The sequence below is a fragment of the Taeniopygia guttata genome, chromosome 6, assembly GCF_048771995.1.
Source record: "Taeniopygia guttata chromosome 6, bTaeGut7.mat, whole genome shotgun sequence".
Taxonomy (NCBI): Eukaryota; Metazoa; Chordata; class Aves; order Passeriformes; family Estrildidae; genus Taeniopygia; species Taeniopygia guttata.
The window spans coordinates 17294106-17316141 of NC_133031.1; the positions used below are offsets into that span (position 1 = coordinate 17294106).

The 22036-nt window shown below is 38.7% G+C and overlaps 1 protein-coding gene across 20 annotated transcripts in view; it reads left to right on the forward strand.

Annotated features, from left to right (window-relative positions):
• SORBS1 (sorbin and SH3 domain containing 1) overlaps window positions 1-22036 on the forward strand; it is a 161089-nt gene that overhangs the window by 35086 nt on the left and 103967 nt on the right. For 13 of the 20 annotated variants that reach the window (XM_072931496.1, XM_072931508.1, XM_072931506.1 and 10 more), the window contains one exon: window positions 4874-4932. The exons of 1 other annotated variant lie outside the window; for it this stretch is intronic. The gene's annotated coding sequence lies outside the window, so the exon portion shown is untranslated. Of the gene's footprint in view, window positions 1-4873; window positions 4943-8266; window positions 8369-22036 lie in introns of all 20 variants that reach the window. 6 more of the 20 variants (XM_072931498.1, XM_072931515.1, XM_072931502.1 and 3 more) reach the window with 2 other exon arrangements.

Consider the following 22036-nt stretch of genomic DNA (forward strand, 5'->3'; position numbering starts at 1 on the left):
ACCAAAGAAGCTCAGGAATTCTTTCGTAAAGCTTGCCACGTTTTTAATAAATGGGCATATAGCAGAGGGAGTGAAGTCTGTTGCTCAATACCATAATAGGCAGTGCAATGCTTTTGCCTCTCTCTGTCATCCTTAACAGACAAATTTATTTTTGGTAATGAGACATTTATCTCTTTCACATCTATTAAAAGTCAATTCTAGTGTCAAAAATCAGTTGGAAATAACATGAAGAAGTTTAATGTTGAAATGTGTTCCTTTTGGATGCTTGTGACAGCTCCGTCAAATCCTGGGGCTCCTTTTTCTCTTTGTTTTGGTGTATTTTTGCATTGCTGCAGCATGCATTTCCAGATGATTTAGCTGTTTATCTGAGAGCATCATATAGTAGTGTGACTATTTAGACTGTGCAAAGAAGCTTAAGGAAATTAGTTTCAGGACATTAATTAACGTACCACCATTTAAAATGATTGTTTTCCAATACTTTTCTGTGTGTGGACCCTTTAGGAGTTTTTGTTAGTGGCAGATCCCTCCATATCTGACTTAAATCTATTGAAGGCAGACTTTCTTTTCTGCATGGTCATCCTTGAAGCAGTTCACAAAAAAACATGTATAAATAGCAGCTGGTTGGACTCCTCTGGTGCCATAGAGAAGAAGTCCACATAGAAGTAATTGTGGTAAAATAGTACTATTAGTCAGAAAATATGGGCTCTGCATTTATTTCTGGTCCTGACACAATTCAGTTAAGGAATTATTTCCACAATTGTGGACTGAGTACTTAATGTCATACTTATGCAGGTCAACAAGCAGACCACTTAGCTTAATCTGTCCGTAGAGAAGCTTGCGCGGGTGCTAGAATGCAATGGAGCTTTTGTAGGCATTGTTTTCAATCCTGTGGGATTTATTAGATGCCTTTCAATGGGGTTTCAAACAGTTGTATAGCATTCTGCAGGTGGAATGTAATTTTCCTAGTGAGAGCTGAAGTACTTGACAACTGTTTAAAAAATAACTCTCTCCTTTTAGTTTAAACATATGATTCCTTTGGTGCCTTTATGCACCTCTGTCTTGTTAACTATAAAAGAGGGGGAATAGCCAGGATATCAGAAAGGCTTACTGAGGTGAAGTGACCCTGAAGCTTATTCCAGGAAGTTTATTTTCAGAAAGTGTTGATTATTCATACTTTGAGAAACCTTTAAAGTATTTATGATTCATACCAGACACTTCTTTCAGGCTTAATTGACACCCATCTCATTAAGGTGACATAAGACTAAATACATTGACGCAAGGAATGTTTTGACTTTTTAGCTGATAAAGTGCTAATTATAAGAACCTGTCTAGTAACAGAACTACAGATAAACATTGAAAGGTTACTATTCCAGAGGAGTTACGTCAGTTAGCTCCATGGATGAAACATCTTTTCCATGGAAGAAATTGCATCCTACATGGAAAGGATTCTCTTCTGTACTGTACAAATCCTACAATTGTCTTTACCTACCCATTTCCTTTCACTCTTCCGTTCTTGCACAGAAGTTATTCTCCTCATTTGGCTCCTGCTGTACTATAAACAATGCTATCCTTTCTTTCCCCTATTGTCCTACACCCACTTTTGAACAACTGTGGTTGTTAAGATTACAGTTCTCATAAGGCTAGAGGAGGAGGGAAAAGTGTCCCTTCAGCTTCCTTTAGGGATCTTCGCTTGTTCTTTTCATTGCATAAGTAATTTTTTCCAAAGGCATATTCATGTTTGTTTTAAGACCTTTCAACAGCAGCACTACTTGCTGTGCTTCTTGAAGCTCTTCCTAGCTCTTTGTTTAAAAAGGCATTGAAAGTTAGTGACTAAGTTGGGAAAAATTATTTATTATCATTGTATACTGTAAGTAAAATCTTCAGTATTTTGCACAGGGACTGATTTGTGATGAAAAGGTGCAAGTGCTCCAAAATGACAGAGGCATGATGCTGCTCAGTTCCATCTCCTTCCTTCCTTCTCCCCAGCACTCAGGTTTTACAGACATGGCTGCTGACTCCGATGTGTCACGTACACTGCAGAACCAGGCATGTGTGTCTTTCATAGGCAGTGTGTGGAGAATGGCAGCCATCACATTATTTCAAGTGGTACAGCAGTCATCCTTTGATGTGCCAAACTACTTTTTGCAGGCAAGAATTGGCCCTGTGTTAGACTCTTGTGGGTAGAAGGATGGATATGCTCTTTGTTTTCTAATAAGTGTGTGATTCTGTATTGTGTATGGGGGGCGGGGGGGAGGGTGTATGTGTGTGTTTGGTTTTGTTTGTTTCTTTTAAACATGGATCATGTTTGGCAGCATGTTTGAGCTATGGAGTTCAGCTCCAAAAAGTTCTAGTGATTAGTCCAGAGCTCTCACCATGTCTAATCCAGCTTTGTCAGATACATTCTCTTTGCCGGGTCTTCTACCTGGTTTATGCTTGAATACTTAACAGATATCATCTGTGCTTAACAGAAGTATCATCTGGGAGGTTGATCAGTGCACAAGGGAGAAGTGAAAAGTTCACAGTGAACAGTAATTAGGAAGTACAGCAAAGGATGATTTGATAGTTATGAATGAGATTTCTTCATAAGATACAGGGAAGATTGCCCAGAATATCTCCTCCTACCTCCAGCAACTTCCAGTACTGTATCATCTTTAGTGATGGTATTTACAATATGTATTTTTTTGCTGCTTCAACCTGGGTATCCAAATATTTCACATTTCTAAGTAATTTTAAAAATCTGCTTGAGCCCCATTTTTCCTACTCTTTAATTTAAAAAATAATAATTTGGATACTGTAGTCTTATCTTGCTCAAGCTGTTTGGAAGCTGCATAATTGCCACCTAACCAAAAAGACTATTTGCACTTGCCAGAAAGGAAATCGCTGCATATTTTGCCCTCACCAGATCCTTTTGCAGGGAATGAGTGGCATCCTGGATAGTGTTTCTTCAAATTGTAAATCAGTTTAAAAGCAGAATTTCGTTCTGCTGTTGATGCCTTTCCAGCTGTTTGGAATGCAGCTGCAATGTGTGTCTGATCTTCAGGAATATCCGTAGGAAGCATGTGTTACTGATTGAACTTAACTGGACTTTCAAAGAATTTCTCCTTCATTGCAGACCAATGGAAAGAACAGTCCTTTGCTGCTCTGAATTAACATTAGATAAGTAACTCTTACATGAACCATTCTTATCTATTGCTGCTATTCATACTAATGTTTGTTCTGGTATACTTAGGCTTTTGGCTGTTTTGTAGTGCATGGAAAATCCATGTTTTTCCTTGAGCAATTCCTGCTGGAATCGGTATATGTGTCTCACTTACTGTTCTCAGCCTTTGACTCTAAATTCTAGCCAAAACTATCCAGGACTTTATTTTTTGTAAAGGTCTGAATTTTTTTGTCCTGTTTTGTTTCTATTTCCAGAGCCATTTATTTATATGGCTGAGGGTAGGGCATGACTTGAGTCTAAAAGCTTTTGTGCAGGTAAACAATCTGTTTGTCACATTATAGGCAATCTGTAGTTAGCATTTGCTCATAAATTAACATGGGGTAGGGGTGAAACTGTATTTTTCATAACAGCACTGGCATTACAGCATGAGATAGACATTGGATAGGTGTGATCTAGAGTAAGTATAGGACAGAAATGGAAAATACAACTGTAGGGTTTATCTATTGACTCTTGAAGAAAACAAGGATCAGAAACTGAGGACATAGAATGAAGAGAGCTGAGGTGTTCCTGACCCCAGTCCTTACTTCTGGGTACCAGGAAGCAGTGAGGCATGTTGCTTTTTGAGAAGGAGGAAGAGGAAGGAAAGTTGAAGGGCATTTTACTCCCTTTAGCAACATTGTGGAAGGGAGGGAAAAAGTCTTCACTGACTGGGGTACTAGTAAGAACATATTAACACATGCATAAGTCTTGTGATTGAGAAAAGGACCAGTAGGTTAGAAAAATCTTAGAATCCTAGAATGGTTTGGTTGTAAGGGACCTTGAAGATCACCTAGTTCTGAGCCCTTCACCATGTGCAGGGTCACCTTCCACTGGAGCAGTGGCACACTCACTGTAGTACATATAGGTATGTATCCACAGGCTGTGTCCTTGGCAAGTGCTTAAGAAGGCACCTGACTAAATAGTAAAGGCCAAAGTTCTGAGGCAGATTTCTTTGTATGTGAGAACTTTTGTACTAGTCCTGCCTCTCACATAACTTTGAATTAAACACAACATAGTAAAAGTAATATTAGAAAAATCATATACATCAATCAAACTGTCATTTTTTGTGGCAAGCTAGGAGAATTTAGCTATTTGCAGACTTCTATGGTATTTTTAGAAGTTTTAGAACACTCTTGAAAAAATTCACATATAATGAGTAGAAGTTACTCTGCATAAGTTGCATGCAGAGTGTTTCCTATTTGTCTCTATTTTAACTTGTTACGGAATCTAGTACCTTCTTGACACCAAGTGAGTCTCTGTAGGATATATTAGATCAAAACATATTCCTGTCTCCAAATGCTAACAGCAGCACATTCAGTTCTCTGGATTTCAGCAGCTAAAGTAGGTGTTGCAGAATTTTGGCACTGCTTCTCTTTACAGAATAATAAACACAAGTGATGTTGCCTTAGGTTTCATACAGACGAGGAGGATCTTGTCTTATAAAAGCTGATTCTTAGGCAAATGGTGACTCTTTGCTTTAAGAGGCTAGGCTAGCAAGGCTAATTGAACTGATGGGCTAGAAAGAATTGTTGGATTTTCTTGTTTACCCCAGGGTGGTGGTTTCTTTTGTTTTAAACTGAGAGAGCATTTTATTGTTTTTGGTTTTTTTCTAACAGCTGCATTAGATTATTGTATTCTATAACATTTACATTATGGGTTTTTTTTCTTTTCTAGGAGGAGTCCAGAACATACCTGTAGAGCTGCAGCTTCTCTTTCTCTGAGCTCTGCCAAAAGTATGTAAATGTATGTTATGCACTGTTATTCTCCTCTTTGTTAATCTAAATGGCACTGTGGAAATTTCCAGAAAAGTGACATTTAAATCTTTTGGTAGGAGATGACTACTTCCTTGATTTTTTAATTCAATATTTCAAATACAATTCAAAGGTCTTCTCCAGAGAGTTGCATTGAATCAGAACTAAGTTAGAGAATTCAGATTAATGCATATAACAGTGATCATCCTGTTTGTACGCTGTTGCAAGTGGTGTTCAAGTTTAGGCTGCCTGATAATAGATGATAGATGTTTCAGAGGCTGAGGAACAAGAACAGAGCTATTTAATAGTAGGTGGACTGTAGTTTCAAAGTTTCTGTTAATTAATGATTCCGCATATAATACTCCACCTCCTGAGCAAAAAATATGGCATAAAGGAGGCATTGTCTCCTTCCCTTGCCAAGTCTGGGAGTCTTCCTCACTCTCTCTAAGTATGTCTGGATTTCTAGTTTGGCACTGAATCAAGACTGTACTATTCCTCCTCAGCAGCTTGGTACCTGAAGGAGTTTTACCAGGAGAACTGCCTGACACAGAGAAAGTGGTTTCAGCAAATGTGTAAAGTCTTGACCTAAAAATAGAATAATATGGTAAATAAGAACCTGATGTTCAAAGGTTCAAAGCTGTCTTTGTTGTCTAGTTGGTTGTATAACTTGCAAGAATTGAAATAGCTTTTGTGGTGATAATTATTAACATATGATTGCAAAGTTAAGAGTAAAGAATAGTGTTTTTCTATAAATGTCACTTTAAAAGCTCATAATACAGCATGATTTTTTTTTTAACAAATGCAAAGAACCATGTAGCCTAATGATTAATATATATATAAATGCAAAATTCCTGAGTAAAATTCTAATTTCTAATTAATTGCACATGTCAGCTTAACAGTGCCTGCCTAGTAACAGAAAGCAATGTATGATGGGGAACAGTGGGACTTTTTTTTTGGGTTTAGTTGTATTTTGGGGTTTTTTTCTTCCTTTTGAACAGAGTGGGAAGTGGTTTCTTTGAACTATTGTGTCACATAAGCTTTGACTGCAATTTTTATTCCTCTCTGTACCTTCTAAGTATCCACCACCCTCTTGTAGCTGGAGCTGGTGGTGGCCAGGGTTCTCAATGAGCCATAGGCAGGGAAGGTGTGGATTCTCTCTTTCAGTGGTACAGGAAATTTTCTAGCTCTGCATTTGCAATGCCAGATATTCCCTGACCCTGTGTGAACTCACCAATGCTTTTCTGCCTCCATAGACCCCTCTTTTCAGTGTGGAAGAAAGAACTGAGAATGAGTCGGAATTAATTTCCACTAAGTTTTCCCAAGTAATTCTCAGCCACCCATGGGTTTTCCTGGAACACTGGTATACAATAGGCCTTTGTCTCCAAATGGATTTATTTATTATTTTTGAATCTAACTGCCTAGCTTGACCCCAATTTTAAAGGGCTTCTTAGTCCCCAAGGCTTACCAGTTCATCCTTGAAACAAACCTTTTGAAGACATGACTCTTCTGTGAATACACAAAGCATCATAATTCAGTTCGTACCAGAATGAATGCAAATTAGTCAAATCATATCTGAGTCCAAACTGGTTACATTTTAAAGGAACCAGAGACAAAGCAAAACATTTATGAAAGCAGTTTTATGACTTCTACAGAAATACATTGTTGTGAATTAGGTCTGGATTCCGTGACAAAACCAATTCACAGATGGAGGACACACTTTCAGCAACAGGTTCAGAGTTCCTACAAGCTGTGAACTCTGAACTGATCACGTAAGATTAATTGCTCTGCTTTCTATTCTTTTCATTATTTATTTGGGTACTTGAAACTGTGTTCTTTAGGGGCAATATAAAACAACAAACAGATCTATATCTTCTTTTTGCTTCAAATTAGGCATTGTTCCACTTGTCCAGCTCATGATGCAATATTTGAAAATAATATTAAAATAATATCCTCAAACAATGAGGGCTTCACCAAAAGAGATTTACATTATCCTGTGAAAATTCTCTCACATGTGCTCTCTGGTATTTGATGAGCTAGAAAATACATTAAAATTATTACATCTTTAGGAGAAATATTCCTGGCACCAGTTACAGCAAGTAGAGAGCTGGGGACAGGTTTTGGTGCAAGTGCTGAACATTTGCAGCTGAGTGGGAATTTCTGTAAAGAGTTCAGCTTTCAGTCATACAGGGACAGATTTTCTAAAGTGTTTCTGTTCTGATATTTCTGAAAGTCTCTATCCCTAACTCATTTGCAACAAGCAGCCTTTCTCTTCCCTTCCCCTTTCTTTAGGTCTGTAATAATCATCACTTAATGAATCATGTACACCTTTCCTCCCAAGCAGATTGTAATTTGCACCAAATTTGAACTCTGAAAATTGTGTTGGTTGTAGGAAAATAAATGTTGACTAGTACTGAAATTTTGTCATGCATAATCTTGAACATGAGAGAAAAGATAGCTCTTAGCTTGTCTGTTCTACTGACATACTGATGTACCTGTGGCCCTGCAATGTATTTTTGTACTGCTTAGTCCAGTCTCCTTTTAAAGACTGAAGTGGTAGCATATGCTTTATGCCACAGAAGAAACTGTATAAAGTCCAACAGATTTCACTGCTACAGGATTGTTTTCTAATAGAGATGTCTTTTGCTTGGCCTCGCTTCTACCAGATTTAGCTCTTTTTCTTTCCTAATTCACATGCAGGCTGCCAGTTGGGAAAACCTTCTCAATTCATCTCTTGGTCAAATTCTCTTTCAAGGCTAAGACATCAAGAGTACTATTGTTGAAACTATATTAAAATTAACAGGAAAGAGAACCTGATCCAGATGCAGTGTTGGAGGTAGATGGCTGGATGGGCACCACCCAGCACTCCTAATTTCAGAGCCCCTGCAAACATGCCACAAGAGTGATTCTTTATATCCTTGTATATCATGGCAATGGGGCACAAATTGTTAAAGATTATGTGATAAGACTTGTCATCACCAATCTCACTGTTAGTAGCAACCTGATATAGAAACAACAAACCCCAAAGTTTTGCTTTCACACAAATTGTGGAGATTTGTGATGTGGTTTGTTTGTCTTCATGAGACTTGATGACATGTAGGCCTGACACTCCTGCTGTCCTTGTTGCATTTTCTCCGTTAGCGTCGCTGTTCATTGGCCCTGAGGCCAAGACATCATTAATTCCCTGTTTGCTTGAGCAGTTGTTACTTGTGTGCTGACTTGTGCTTATGAATCACTCAGCTCGTATTTGATGCCTAAAATAAAAACTATACATCTGATCTGCCACTGGGGTTTCTATTTCACAATTAATTCTACACAGGCCATGATACAGTCAAGCCCACAGGAAAATCATGCCAGACCAGTGTGAAAAGAGGACAAGACCATTCTTTTCTCTTCAGCCAACATAAAGGAGAAAGCAAAGGTATGAAAGATTTGTTTAAAATGTTATCTCCAGACCTTGGAGGTCTGGAGATAGATAATGTAGAGGAGATAAGGTACAGTGGCTGTAGCTGACACAGCCTCACCACCATAGTGCTTAGCTTTCAAACTCTATCCTGTTTCAAACGTGGAAAGAGTAGATAAAGCCATTTCCGGTACTACGATGGTTTGTTAGACTGCTTCAGCTCTTGGATCCTTTAGCTTTGAAACTGCAGTGTCACCAAAAAACTGCATTTTGTTTTATTCCAGAAGTTTCTGACAGTCAGCAAGGATTGTATCCAAACAGTCCACTGAATATTACATGCAGCTTGTTCCAGCAAATGCATTAGTACCTATTAAACATTTACACAGCAGCATAAAGTTAGACAAGGATTCACAGACATAAATAAGACCTGTTCTTTGCACTGTAGAGTCACCAGTCTCAATCCTACCTAGATAATAACATAGAGAATGGCTGCTTATAGGAGGAAGAGTGAGAAATGTTTGAAGGAAAAGTGATTTCTGAGACCATGGTGACTGGAGAAAGGGATTTGCAGGTCTAGGAACTAACAAATCAGAAAGTGTTAAGAGAGTGAAAATGGGAAATGAAGCAAGATAATGAGTTTAGCAGGTAGTAAAGAATGGAAATGAAGTTGTTAACTATGAGATAAGCTTGAATATGAAATGGTCAGGAATGGATAGGAGGATTTTCTCTTGCTACTTTTTAACATTCAAGTGATGTGTTCAGTATGCAGATCTGATAGAAAGAGTCTTGCAGGTATTGAGGATAGGACAGAATGGAATAGTCTTTGTCTTTAAAAGCATATGTATAATTTCTTTGGTCTGTCCTGATCAAAATGCAAGTGTTCTTTATTACCTATTGGTTGTTGTAGTTCTGTATGTTTTTTCCCTTCTCTGTGTTCCATCTGGGGAAACTTCTTTTATTGTTTCATGCTTCCAGAACTGAATTTTTTTTCCCTAGGTTAATACTGAGTTCTTGAGACTTTTCATTTTTATTTTTAACAGCGGTATCAAGGAATTGAAAACCAAAGAGTGGTACAGATATTTTTATCTGTTGCTTGCAAAGTGTTCTATATGGGAGCCATAGGCAACTATGCATAATGAGCTTCCAGCCAAATGGAATCTCAATGAATCTCTAAGTCTAGTGAACTGTATAGGAAGAGAGAAATAATGATGTTATAAGATGAGCAGGCACTGAGCAGAGCTGTCTAGAGCACTAGATAGCCCAAAAGAAACCCAAACCAAAACCAAAAAAAACCACAAGAAACTACAAAAAACCCCACAAGTAACAAAAAACCACCCACCCTCAAAACCCCTCCTTTCTGCTCTTTAAAACCAAAATTGTCCAAAAGGAAGTGTACATGAAGTAGTGAGATAGTTGGTGGTGAGAAAGAATTGCCATTGCTTGTTACTTTCCTCCTTGCTGTCTGTTGGCAGTATTGAGAGCAGCAGGACTTCCCAGCAATTTTGACACAGCCAGGTACATCATTAAAATGCATACAAATCTTGACCGTCTTAGTGGGCATAGTGAAAGACTCTGAGTATACAACCTTTAAAAATATGTAGCATTACTGTAAATTTTGCTTGTTTATGAAATATGAAAAAGTGAAGTGACACAGCTCAAGTCCTGGAGAGAGACTCTGGGTAATGCAGAAAATGAAATGCAGCACTTTGCCTAAGGCTTTTCAGTACCTACGCACCCATTTTGTTCCTGCAATAAATCTGCATGTGGCATTTGGAAAGTAAAATTTTTCTTCACCCAGTGCTACACTTAATATTTTCAGACTATTACACTTCTTTTTGCTCTCCTTCACCCCCACAGCAATTTTTAATATACAGATATCAGAGGAGTACTAAACATTTGGCTGAATGAAATAGATTTTATTGGAGCCCTTGTGTTGTGTTGGAAATCACGTGCTGGAGAGCTATTTTCCCAGAGACAGCAAATTCAGGAGTAATGCTGTCAGAAAAGGGATGTCCTGCTACCTGCCTTTGTTCTCTGACACAGTTGCCAGTGAAGCGAGGGGGCTGCTCACGCTGTCTGCCCTGTCCCCTCTTGCCAGCTCAAGGCCATTTGTCAGGGACAAGTGCCTCAGCTGCAGGGCACGCAGGAACAGCACAGCCTCCAGCTACTCTGTGCTTGTGACTGGGACCAGAGTCAGGACTTGAAAGAATGAAACCCCTATTGACGAGTATTTTGTGGACTATCTGTGGTTTAGACAAAATCTGCAAGACTTTAGTTTCAGGTTTGTAGGTGCTTGAGATCTTCTGCTGATCTCTCTCTTGGCAGCTTTGGCACTGTGTGCTCGGATGCTCACCCAGTCCTTGAGATCCACCAGCCTATGGAATGTGTTTACTGCTCCTTTGGTACACTGATCACCATGTTCAGGACTTGGGCTGAAGTGAGTAGGCCTGCTAGGAGAAATATGACATTGCGCAGGAGGGGATGGAAATGCTGCACCCATCCCTTTCCTGCAAAACCTGAAGTGACTGGAAGTTGTAGTACCTTAAAATGGGTGTTACAGTGCTGGTCCAGCTGGAGTTCATTGATTTAGGTCTGATCCACAGTTAACATAAGCTTGTGAAACTGGCTTGAATTGGGCTGATATCAAAGCCGATTTTTGAGAGATGAAGCAGTGTGGTGGTAATTTGTGTAAATGTCTACTGCCACTGCAGGCACTGGTGGCAAGGAAAGACAGATGGAGACTGGGAAATGTCACAGAGAAGGGGGATGGGACCTGTGAAGTACCTATAAACTTAAGATTTGTACCTGTAAATAAATCTTCAGTGGTGGCTAATAAACAGAAGGACGATTAGAAGGAAAAGTGGCAAGTGATACAGGCGTTAATTGTTCTTAACAAAATATTTCCAAGAAATAAAATTTAATCCAGAAAGAAAGCCAAAAACTGCCAAAGCTGATAATCTGAAGGTGAAATGGAAACTAAAGGCAGTGCCAAGGTTAAGGCTTATTTTTGTCTCCTGCCCATGTATTATCATGGAGGAAAAAGCAGAGACTTATTTTTTGCAGGCCACAGAACCAAGCTGGACAAGTCGATTAAGGGATACTTTAGGATTGGATCTGAAGGATCAAGGAGATAGATTGTTACTTGCCTTGGAAGAGGTGGGGGTGGGGAAGAAAATAGAGAGTGAAACACGTGGAAAACATCTGGTCCAAGGAGGCGTTTTAGAGTTAGCTTAGGCAGGAGGGAAGGAGGAGCAGCTGTGCAGTGTGCAGGGACCACCAGGGCTGCAGTGAAAAACAGGAGAGAAAAGGAGGCAGAGCTGGGATAAGGCTTCAGCCAAATCAAAGAAATAGGCAGAGGGAGGATCCAGATTGCAACATTGTGACCAAGAGTCCACTCTGGTCTAGAATGAAAGTGTAAATTTGGAGTGTTTGTGGGTAGTGCACTGCCTTTGAGTTAGACTCATCCCAGGGAAAGGCGCAGGGTGCTTTCTTTGGATTTGTGCTAAAAGCAGGGTAGGTGGTAAACATACAGAACCTTTTATCAGAAATGGTGTGTACTTCATGGTGGGGAGATATCACCCTGTAATCAGGAGGAGAATTATCTGCCCAGAGAATGTTAAACTAGCCAAAGAGGAATGGTGCTAGATTAGGGCTTTGAGACCTTCCTCTCTTCCTTGGGAGTCAGTTCAGATCTTTGTTTCTTGCTTTTTAGAAGGGCCAAGTGCATTGCTCTGGAAGTGCAAGCTTACTTGTTCCCAAATACCTGGTTTCTTGAACCTGAATTGTTGACTTGGCTTTTACTTTGTTGCACTGTAAAAGAACTTTTACGTTCTTCTGTGGATCTGTGGTTTCAGGACTGGTGTAAACTGATCCAAGTCCTGGCTGCTACTGAAAGAATATGGCCCTACCCCAACTTCACCCTTACATTGTGTTGGCTCTAGTGTTGATGTGACATGATCAGGTGAACTGAGACTGAATCCAGCTGAAAACTTACCCAGCAAAGCAAAAATGGTGCCTCATAGAAATGGGGAAACTACTATGTGCCTTTGTCAAACAGGAGGAACACCCAGCTGCTGCTTTCCTGGAATTGCTGATTGGTTTTTTGTATGTGACCATAAGGCTTTTGGTACTGATAAAAGCTTTTGCTTTATGTAAATCATGTGATCTGATAATATGTGGCATCTCCCAGGTCCTATTTTTCTGGAAAGTAAACTTTACCCCCACATACATTGCTGAAATTATGCTATCCTTGTGTTTATCCTATTGTCTGACTTCTTATCCTTACATGGTGCTCATGGGAGACTGATCCAAAGCTCATTTAAGCAGTAACATGATAGATGTTACTGATAACAGACTTTGGATCAGAAATAAATCCATTCATTATGCCTCGTGGTTGTTTATACTCCACAGCTCAGTTTCTATATCCCATGGTGTATCATTAAAGACAAAATAAAATTCATCCTATGCAGCCCATTGCCTCTATTACCCTTGAATTTATTGGTAGTTCTTCCTATACTTAGAGGACCTCTAGAATTGATCTAATCCCTGTTTTCCTTTTTTTGGATGAAGGCATCTGAAAGTGCTTGTACAATAATTTTACTCAATTCCAGCACAGCTCTTTCAGTGGTTGTGCTACACCACCATTAACATAAAGAGACACAAGAAATTGCAATTGTGGGATTGCTTCCTTGCAAGTTGAAAAGAGCTGTCCACAGATGGCCAGTTATTATACTGGATTTTGGTTGGGACTAATGTCTTTTTCCAACCTAGGTGGGCTGGAGAAAGAAAACCAGCTAAACTTTCCATGAACCACATTAAAAGAAAGTTTCGCTTCCCTGGTGAGAAAAGCCACTCCCAAAGCAGAATGCTTTCAGAGAGGCTGGGGAAGGGAGCCAGAAGGGAGAGGCTTCACAACCCAGTGAACAGATTGAGATTGTTGAGGTTCTGCATCTAAGATGCTTGATCACATTGCCTCAGCCAGCCAGTTTTCCAAGTTAGGTCAGTCTCAGTTTGGTTCCATAAAGCGTGTGTGTGGTGTTTTTTTGTTGGTGGTGTTTTTTTTTTTTTTTGTTTTTTGTTTTTTTTTAATGGATTCTGAGAAATGTGAACCTTCTTTGTTCAGGGAAGTCATTAAAATATCCCATGAAACTTCAGATTAAGCCTTGCAGTTTGTGGTGACCTCAGTCAAAGTGAACCTTATCTTCTATGTTCACGTAAAGTGCTGGGCACAGACAACTTGCTGCTCTCTGTTGTTTCTTTAAATGGTAGCACTGTTGAGGAATGTGTAGTACATGTGAGGCTGCAAGTGGGAATTGAGAGCTTATCCAAAGGTATTGCATTTAGAATCTAGGGTTGTGTCAGATTTCTCAGGCCCACTGATTACCCTGCAGATGCTAGTTAAAGGACAGTAACCCTTTCCCACTTTTTAGGGATTTGTGATGAGAGACCAGTCAGGATAGATGTTGTTCACTGACAGTTTTCAGTGATCTTTTTCTCTGTGGAAACACAAAGCTGTTTTTCAAGGCAGGCTGTAGAAATTGCTTGAAAAAGTAAAATGTGTCAGAATTTGGGAAAGATCCCATGAACACGTTGATTATGTCATAGAAACATTGGTCTAAAGCCAAAGTTAATAATCTTATGTATCTTAAGTTAATAATTACAGGTATTAATAAAATCACTGTGAATTTTCCAGAGATAATAGCATCACTAATAATACAATGCATGCCATTCCAGAGCCAAAAGTCTAAGGTTGTTGTTTTGGTGCATTTGGCCATCTAGACCATTTATAGTGCAACTCCCTCTCCCTCTCAGTATTGAATTTGAATAATTGTGTATGTTTCCAGAAGGAAACAATTGGCGATGTGAACTGTATAACAAAATGTGGCAAAAGAAGATCTGTTTTAATGTCAGGAATTGCATTATGTTTCCAGAATGGGACAAAAAGTTTTCACTTCTCAGCTTTGAAATCCTTTCCTTTCCTTGAAAAATTGTTCTCCTTTCTGCTGTTTCCTCTTCCTTGATCTAAATAGCTTTCTTCTCCTTTCCTTTTTGTCTTTTTGCTCCACCCAATGGAAAAGAGGGTAAAGAGAAAACAGGATTGGGAGAAATTCACTGGTATTCCAAACTTGATTTATTACTTTAAAAAAATGTATTTTTTAAATGAGACAAGATGAAAACTCTGAGGAGCTGCACAGAAAATCTTGTTGGATTACAGTTGCTGCAAAAATATATTATGCTGTTTCAGCTCATAATACAGGTGTAACTCTCATCAACTGGGCATTTATTGAATGACCATTTTCCTCTTTAACATCTTAGGAACTTCCTATCCAGCTATTGAATTATCAGAAGTCTGCTTATTTTAGGGGCTTTTAATAAAGTTGCTTTATGAAGAGGAATGCCTGTGCATACAGAAGCATACCAGAATATGCTCCGCTATTGATCTCTCATTCATCTGCTGAACAGAATGTATGATTGCCCCTTGGCTGTTGTTTTGATAATCAACATTCCAGTGAGTTGCACCTACTGCACTTAACTCCATCAGTCATTTCCTTAATATCTTCTTATATAAGAGTGTAGTTACAGCTAAAGGAAGATAATAAGATTTGCTCTAAGCCTCTCTGGATTCCTCTTGATTTACATGCAACTTTTAATTAAAAGAGGGAAAGATGGGGTGAGGAACAGATATCTCATCCATTTCAGTCAAGTTGTGAAACAGGGAATATAAGACTGCATCTAGGAAATTATAATTGTCCCAAAGTTACTTTTAGTTCTCTTGGTTCTCTAGCAGTAGGTACATAAGAGAGTGAAAAGGAGGAAGGATGGACCTGTCAGGAATAGGAGACTCAGACTCAAAGCTTCCTGCCACAAATGGATCAAAGATCAGGACCTGAAGATTATTGATTAAGGTCTGTGCAGGAGGAAAGAGAACATCTGTTCTTGTTCTATCATGCTCTACCCTGCCGGATTGGGGGTGGCACTTACCCTTCAGGTTGGGTGAAGTGAGAGAGGGGATAAGAGTAAGAAGTGCACCCTTCTTTACATTTGTGTCTCCACCATTTTTAGCCTGCTAGCACTGGAACACTCAGATTTTTTTCCAAAAGGCTATTTCAGCATGGTGTGAAGCCTTACACAGGAAATGTGCATTTTCCCAGGTAGACGAAAAAGTCTGTGATTCACTTCTGGTGACCACACATCTTGTACAAACATAAAGGTCTTGACCAGCCCAGGTTTTAGAAAACAGCTTTCTCTTTGTGAAACTATTCTGCAGCTTAAAGGATGTATCTGTCAATGTTGGCATCAGAATTTTTTTGAACATGAATACAAATCCTGACCAAGAGAACAGGATCAGACAATAACCTGGATTACTAAACAAGAAGTAACTAAAATTGGGCAGTGTATGTATTTTACAGTGTGGACAGAAGGCAGTAAATATTTATCTGTCCTTTCCTTCCCTTTGAAATAAACACTTAAGACTGTTGTCGTTTAGATAATGTTTCTATACTAACCCCTCTCTTTAAGGGAGACATCTATTTCCTATTACAACCATATAGAGGCCCTGAACTAAAATATTTTGCATACCTTTGTAGGCCTCCAGGAAACATTAAACACACAGAGGCAGACAAAAAGCTCTGAAGCCCCTGTTTAAAATTAGGAGCAGAGAAGGGAAACAGGGCTTTTGTCTGATTTTCTCAGACCTGATATGAAAAAAATCTCAAGACAATTTACTTATTTTTCATAAAAGCATCTTGTTTCTCAGTATTAATTCAGACAAGCTGTTGTACCAGCAAGGCCAGTAGGCAGTTACCCTTTTACCACACAACGGCCACTCTGAGAGTATTTTTAAAATACATCTCTTAATTTTAAAAAAGCAAACAAGAAAACAACAACCTTGATTGCACAATCTATTTGCTAGTTGCTGCTCTAAGAACAGCCAGCTTGCCTTAGACTAAAAATGCTATTTGATAATATATAAAAAGCACATATGTCTTTAAAATAGGTTTGCTGCTGTAAGATTTCACTATCAGCATGCTTTAGTTTTTGCAACTGTAGGCAAAGAGAGAGCAGAAAATAGGAGTAATAGCTGCTGAAATAATTGTGGAAAAGCTCCTGTTAGTAAATAGTTTTGCCCATGAAATTAGATACTGGAGTAGGTATACTGGAGTGAACAGGGAACAGTCACAAGTGCAGAGGTTTGAAAGGGTGCTGCCCCTTAGAAGTAGAAAGTCACTTCAGGATGACTTTTAAGGATCTATCTCTATCTATCTATCTATCTTCTGAATTGTGGTTACCAGTCAAAATTTACAAAGTGTTGTGCTACTCTGAGCCTTGATGTAGTTAGTTCCCTGTCTGTGGGATGGACCTAATAATACAGACAATTTCTCATTAAGGAGCATTGTGAAAACTAGATAAATGGGAGGATGAGAGTGGGCACGGCTGTGTGCCCAGAAGGTTCAAAGATCCTTCTAATGTAGACTGCTGCTCTGGTAGTGGTCAGTGTCACTGGTTTAGGGGAAGGATTAATGTAGAGGGAAAATTCAAATTGTTATCATACATGAGATATCCACACCTTCTAGTGACTTTTGGTTGATAGTTTCTCAAGCCAAAAGTTTTAGGATTAGAACTGTTCATTCATTCTTTTGAATTTCATTTTTTGAGTTTGCTCACAGGGTGGACTTCCACAAGATCATAGGCAACAAGCTGTGCAATTGTTCTATTAATGATGTGAAAAATAACTTCCTTTTGTTTGTTTTAAAACTTCTGCCTAAAGCGTCCCTTAGTTCTTGTTACCAGAAGGAATGGGCTGCCATTCCCAGATTAGCATTTTTGGTGCATTTCATGATTTAATAGAACACTCTCTCATCTCCCTTCTGCCAGCTGTTTCTCAGATTGAAGAATCCTTGTTTATCCTGTGTCTCTCGGGCAAGCACTTGAGGAGCTTTCATTATTCTTACCTCCTTCCTCTGTTCTTTATCTGGTTTTAACTTTGAGGTGCTAATCTGTAGGAGACATGCTGTCAATTCTAAATGCTGCTATCAGTGTTGTTTGCCTAGGACTTCTTGGTGGGAAGTCATTTGAGATTAATATTACATTGTGTGAAGACTTAAGTTGTATAGAGCACATGTGCATTTGTACTAGAGCTTACATAGTGGAGAGAGATCTCTTAGGGATATGTTTTCCCTGAGTGAGATGTAATGATTTTGAAAACGGGGAGCTGACTATCCACTGTTATTTTTATTATTAAGTGGAGCTAGAGTCACTTTCTTAAAGAGCAATGCCAGAGGAAGAGTGAAGTTCAAAAGAAAAATTATTTTTCTTACTCAGACTCCAGAATGAAATGAGTTTGCACCTAAGAAAGTTAACAAAAAAATTGCTTGAACATCCTCTTCCTTTCTACAGCAGCTGTTTCCACTCTGTATTTTAATGAGTGGGCTGAACTAAAGTCTTTGGGGAAGGGCTTTCCCCTCCCTCCCCCTTTTTTGGTATCCCTATGTAAAAGGCTGCACTACAGTATTAGATTGTGCTTCTGTTGAATGAGTAAATGCCTATGGCTGGATTGTCCAAAGGAAGGGTTACATCATGTTCTCAGCTAGTCAAGCTCCCTAATGCAATATTTTTAAAATTTTCCTGGATATTCCACTGATGTGATTTTGGCTGCAAGAAGTAAGTATTTGAAATGGCAGAAGGTTTAGGACCTTTCCAATCTCGTATAAATTTTATGCTATAAATAACTTGTGGAGTATCTGCTGGTTTTCGGGTAGATTTTGTTTCAATTACTTAATTTTATATTTCCTGTTAACTGTTTGTGTATGTTCTGAATGGTTTTTAATTTCCTTGAAGTTACATACTGAGATTCTTGGAGGAAAGTAACTCAAATAGTGCTGTCTATGAAGTGTAGTGGAAAGTACTGATTCCCTTTTGCTGTTTAACAAAATGAGACTGACTACAGATGCTATTTCCAAACTACTTTTTGAGTCCCTTACTTTTTTATTCATTTCTGCCAGCTGAATGACTTTATTTTTTTTCATTCTGGTTGTGTAGTTTTATTCAGAGTCCAATCAGTCCTTGTTATATGTGCTGAGAACATCTGCTTTGCAAGCTTCTGTGTGCTGTCATAGTAATACAATAATTTTTCTGTCTTTTATATGATTTCTCATACGAAGCTGAACTGAGAAAATGGTGAAAGCAGCGGCACTTTTTTTTTTTCCTTCTGTGCTAGATTATGTTCACTGAACTCAGCAAATAGCAGAATTCCCCCTGGAGTACTGGGAAACAGCCCAAACTCACTACAGTTGCGTTTTGCTCGACTGTTCTTGTAGTAGGCTTTTCTCTTTTTTTCTCTTTGTCTTTTATGGTCTGCTGAAATTCTTTTGTCGTAACTGCATTCCTGATCAATTCCATTCTCAGGCATCTCTTTCCTGTTAAATTTCCCCAAATGAATATCCTGAAATAAAATAAAGAGATACCATGCATAAAACTGCAAATTCAAGTTGAGATTTTTTTAAACTTAAACTAGAAGTAAGATGGGCTCATTTTGAAGCCTGCTTAATGATCTACTTAATTTGTGTCTTAAATTATTTTCTTAATTTAATGGAAAGTCAAGGATGACCTTAATCCTTTGAAACTTAACTTTGGGTTTGATTCTAGATTTCTCAGTTGCAGCTGGAACAATTTAGGGCTCAATAATTAGTAGCACATTTCAAACATTTTGAATGAGACCTAGGGTTAGGTCTTTCTTAGTTATTCTAGCATAAATATGGGAGGAAAAGTTCTTTCATTTCAAAAGTTCGATTGTCTGTGAGCATCCAGATGCTTGGACTTTAAGACAAGCATTGTGGTTGATGTCAGGACAGGTTCTTCATTCTCGTTTTCCAATTATATTCTACTCCAGTAATCACCTTCTGTCCTTGCAATATTCACCTCACCTGAGATTGGCATGGCAGCATGGCCACGAGTAGCCTATGGAGAGAGCCCAACAACTGCTCTTAGGTACTGGAGTTCTTCCACATGGTCTAGTTTAAGAAATTAAAGCTACAGCTAATCTGGAGTTCATTCTGGCATAGTTCCAGGCTATGAACAGCCCCTCTGTTCTAGTTGGGAAAACCAAGATTCAATTAAGCAGAGAGAGATTATAGTAAATACAGGATCATTTAAAAACCACCTTGGTTTAGGTAGGTTTGGGTGATAGCTGAGGATAGTAACCCTGTCTCTTTCTTGTGATTGACTTAAACTTTAATGCTTCCTTTAGGTATTCATCCTCTTGCTTAGTAATTTATGGTCATTCTGAAAGGCTGGAGCTACATTATATATTGTTGCACATAAAAGGCTACTGCTGCTGCTCCCAAGTGGAGTCCCACTCTGCAGCATCCGTAAGTGCTTTCCCAGTTCTCCCATCAGTGACCTGAGATGGCTGCTAATGGTCTGAGCACAGGAGGCTGAACAGCCCTGAACACCATGGCTCAGTTTTCTGTTAAGTTTTTCCAGAATATTTTCTTACATTTAAATGACCAAGTTTGTTATTCTGCAGCTTCCTAAAGCATACAGTTCAACAGAGGCAGTCATTTAGAGGAAGAGCCAGAACTCAGAGTGTGGCTAATAGCTTTTAAAACACCTTGTAGAGAGCTTCCTGCCTGCTTGCTCTACAGGAGAGATTTCATTGAGACTCCTTTGAGGTGACCAAATGGTCTCCCTTTATGTAAAATATCCTCTCTATATGGCCATCATATGATGATTTACTGTCTTGCACACCTATGGTCTGTGGCCAACAAGTGAGAGAAATAACTGTATGGAGGCATAACTGGGCACAGCAGCCTTGTCCAGGCTCCCCTGTGGCAGCTGAAAATGAGCTTTGGCTGTGAACTGAGGCTCACTAAGAGGGGCAAGTTTAATATCTAACTCTGTGTGATCTCCAGCATTTTATTTCATCTGTCTTCATTAAATTTCCCTATATATGAATACTCAGCAGTAATGATGCTTCATTTGTCTGTATAGTCTGATGAGGTGTCTAGTTTTATAGCACCTAGCACATTAGGGATAGGGTTTGACTGGACCTTTAAGTAATACTATGATAAAAAGTGTTGCACTATGAAAACCTTTCAGGTAAGGTTTTTATATTTATCCATAATGTATTTACACACATAAAAGGCATATGCTGAATTAAAGAACTGCTGAAAGCTTTATTAGGAAAGAGTCATATCTGTCACACAGAGCATGTCTGTTTTTCTTCTCTTCAATCAATACACAGAAATGAGATTTGTCTAATTTTTGATTGTAATTTCTGATAATATCTGAAGGGAGGGAAGCATAGATTAATATATTGATGTACTTTGCTATGCACACTGCAGTAATGTTTAGCACATGATCATGTGTTAATATAACTTTAAAATTTTTTTTTAGATTTCGTTAAAATCTGTTGGCTCTCTATGTGATAGGTTCCCCAGGACCAAGAGCACATAACTTTGGGCTGTCCTGTTTTATAAGAAATCCCATCCAGCCCCTGACTTGATTAGTTTTTGAATTCCCACAGTTGTATATTCTGAGTAACCAAGATTTCTAGGACCCACTTAATTTTCACAGAGAATAAAATGTGAAGTCGGCGGGCTTTTTTGTCTATATATCATAGTTTTGCATGATTATAAAAAGCTTTTGGCACTCAAATCTTTGCTAATCTGTTTTGCAGCTTGCTCTCATACACCTCTTCAGAGTTTTCATCCTCACTCAGTACTCTAATATGTTCTATGTGACAAAATAGTACAAGATGTATAGACAGTATTACTTGAATATGATTTTCTGCATGATGTAGAAGTGATACTTTAAAGATTTAATGAAATTAATGAATTTGTTGAAGAATAGAATGCATAGAAAGGCTGCCATTCATGAAGTAATAAAAAGGTATAGGTGCATTTTTCTTTCAATGTACACAGTATTCGTATTCTTCCCAAATTATTCATGTCGCAAAGTGAGGATGGCTTGGGTAGGAGAGAAGGTAGGGTTCTTAGAAACAAAGGAATCATTAATAATGCTGCCAGAAGTAAAATGGCAGTGGGAATCACTTAGGACCTATATTTTTCTGTGTTGCACTTCCTAAATTATTTTGTGATTGGACAGACAAAGGCACACGTTCTGTTTGGGATCTGTATGGCTGCAGGTAGTGGCATTGATCAGATTCCATGATGAGGGCCGTGACTTGGATTTACAGCAATAGAACTGAGACCTGGACTAACATCATTTGTAATCAAGTATTCTGGGTTGATACAGCAGTAAGTCTCTGCTCTTGAATCATGATTCTGTAGTGGAATTGATATAAATATGTCTGGAATATTCCAGGAGAGTATGAAAAATAATTGTCAAAATCTGGTTGGTTTCAGGTGGGGAGACTGAGTACTTAACACAGTGATAGAAGTGCAAAACTTTTTATAGAGTATTGATTAAGTTCTTAAGCATTTGAAAAGGAAACCAGCAGCTTTAGTTCTGTTTTTTAATTGAGAAAATGAGATGCTGCTTTCTAGTGCAGTGATTGCACAAGGTTGGGAATAAAGTTTAGGTTTCCTGAATTGCAGCTCCTTAATGAGCTCTGTGAGAATTCCCCCTGAATTATCTTCAGGGAGAAGATATCCTACAAAATTGTGATTACTTAGCAACTCTGAATCAGAACATCCTAAAAGGTTCAAAAGAGCACATCATCAGAAA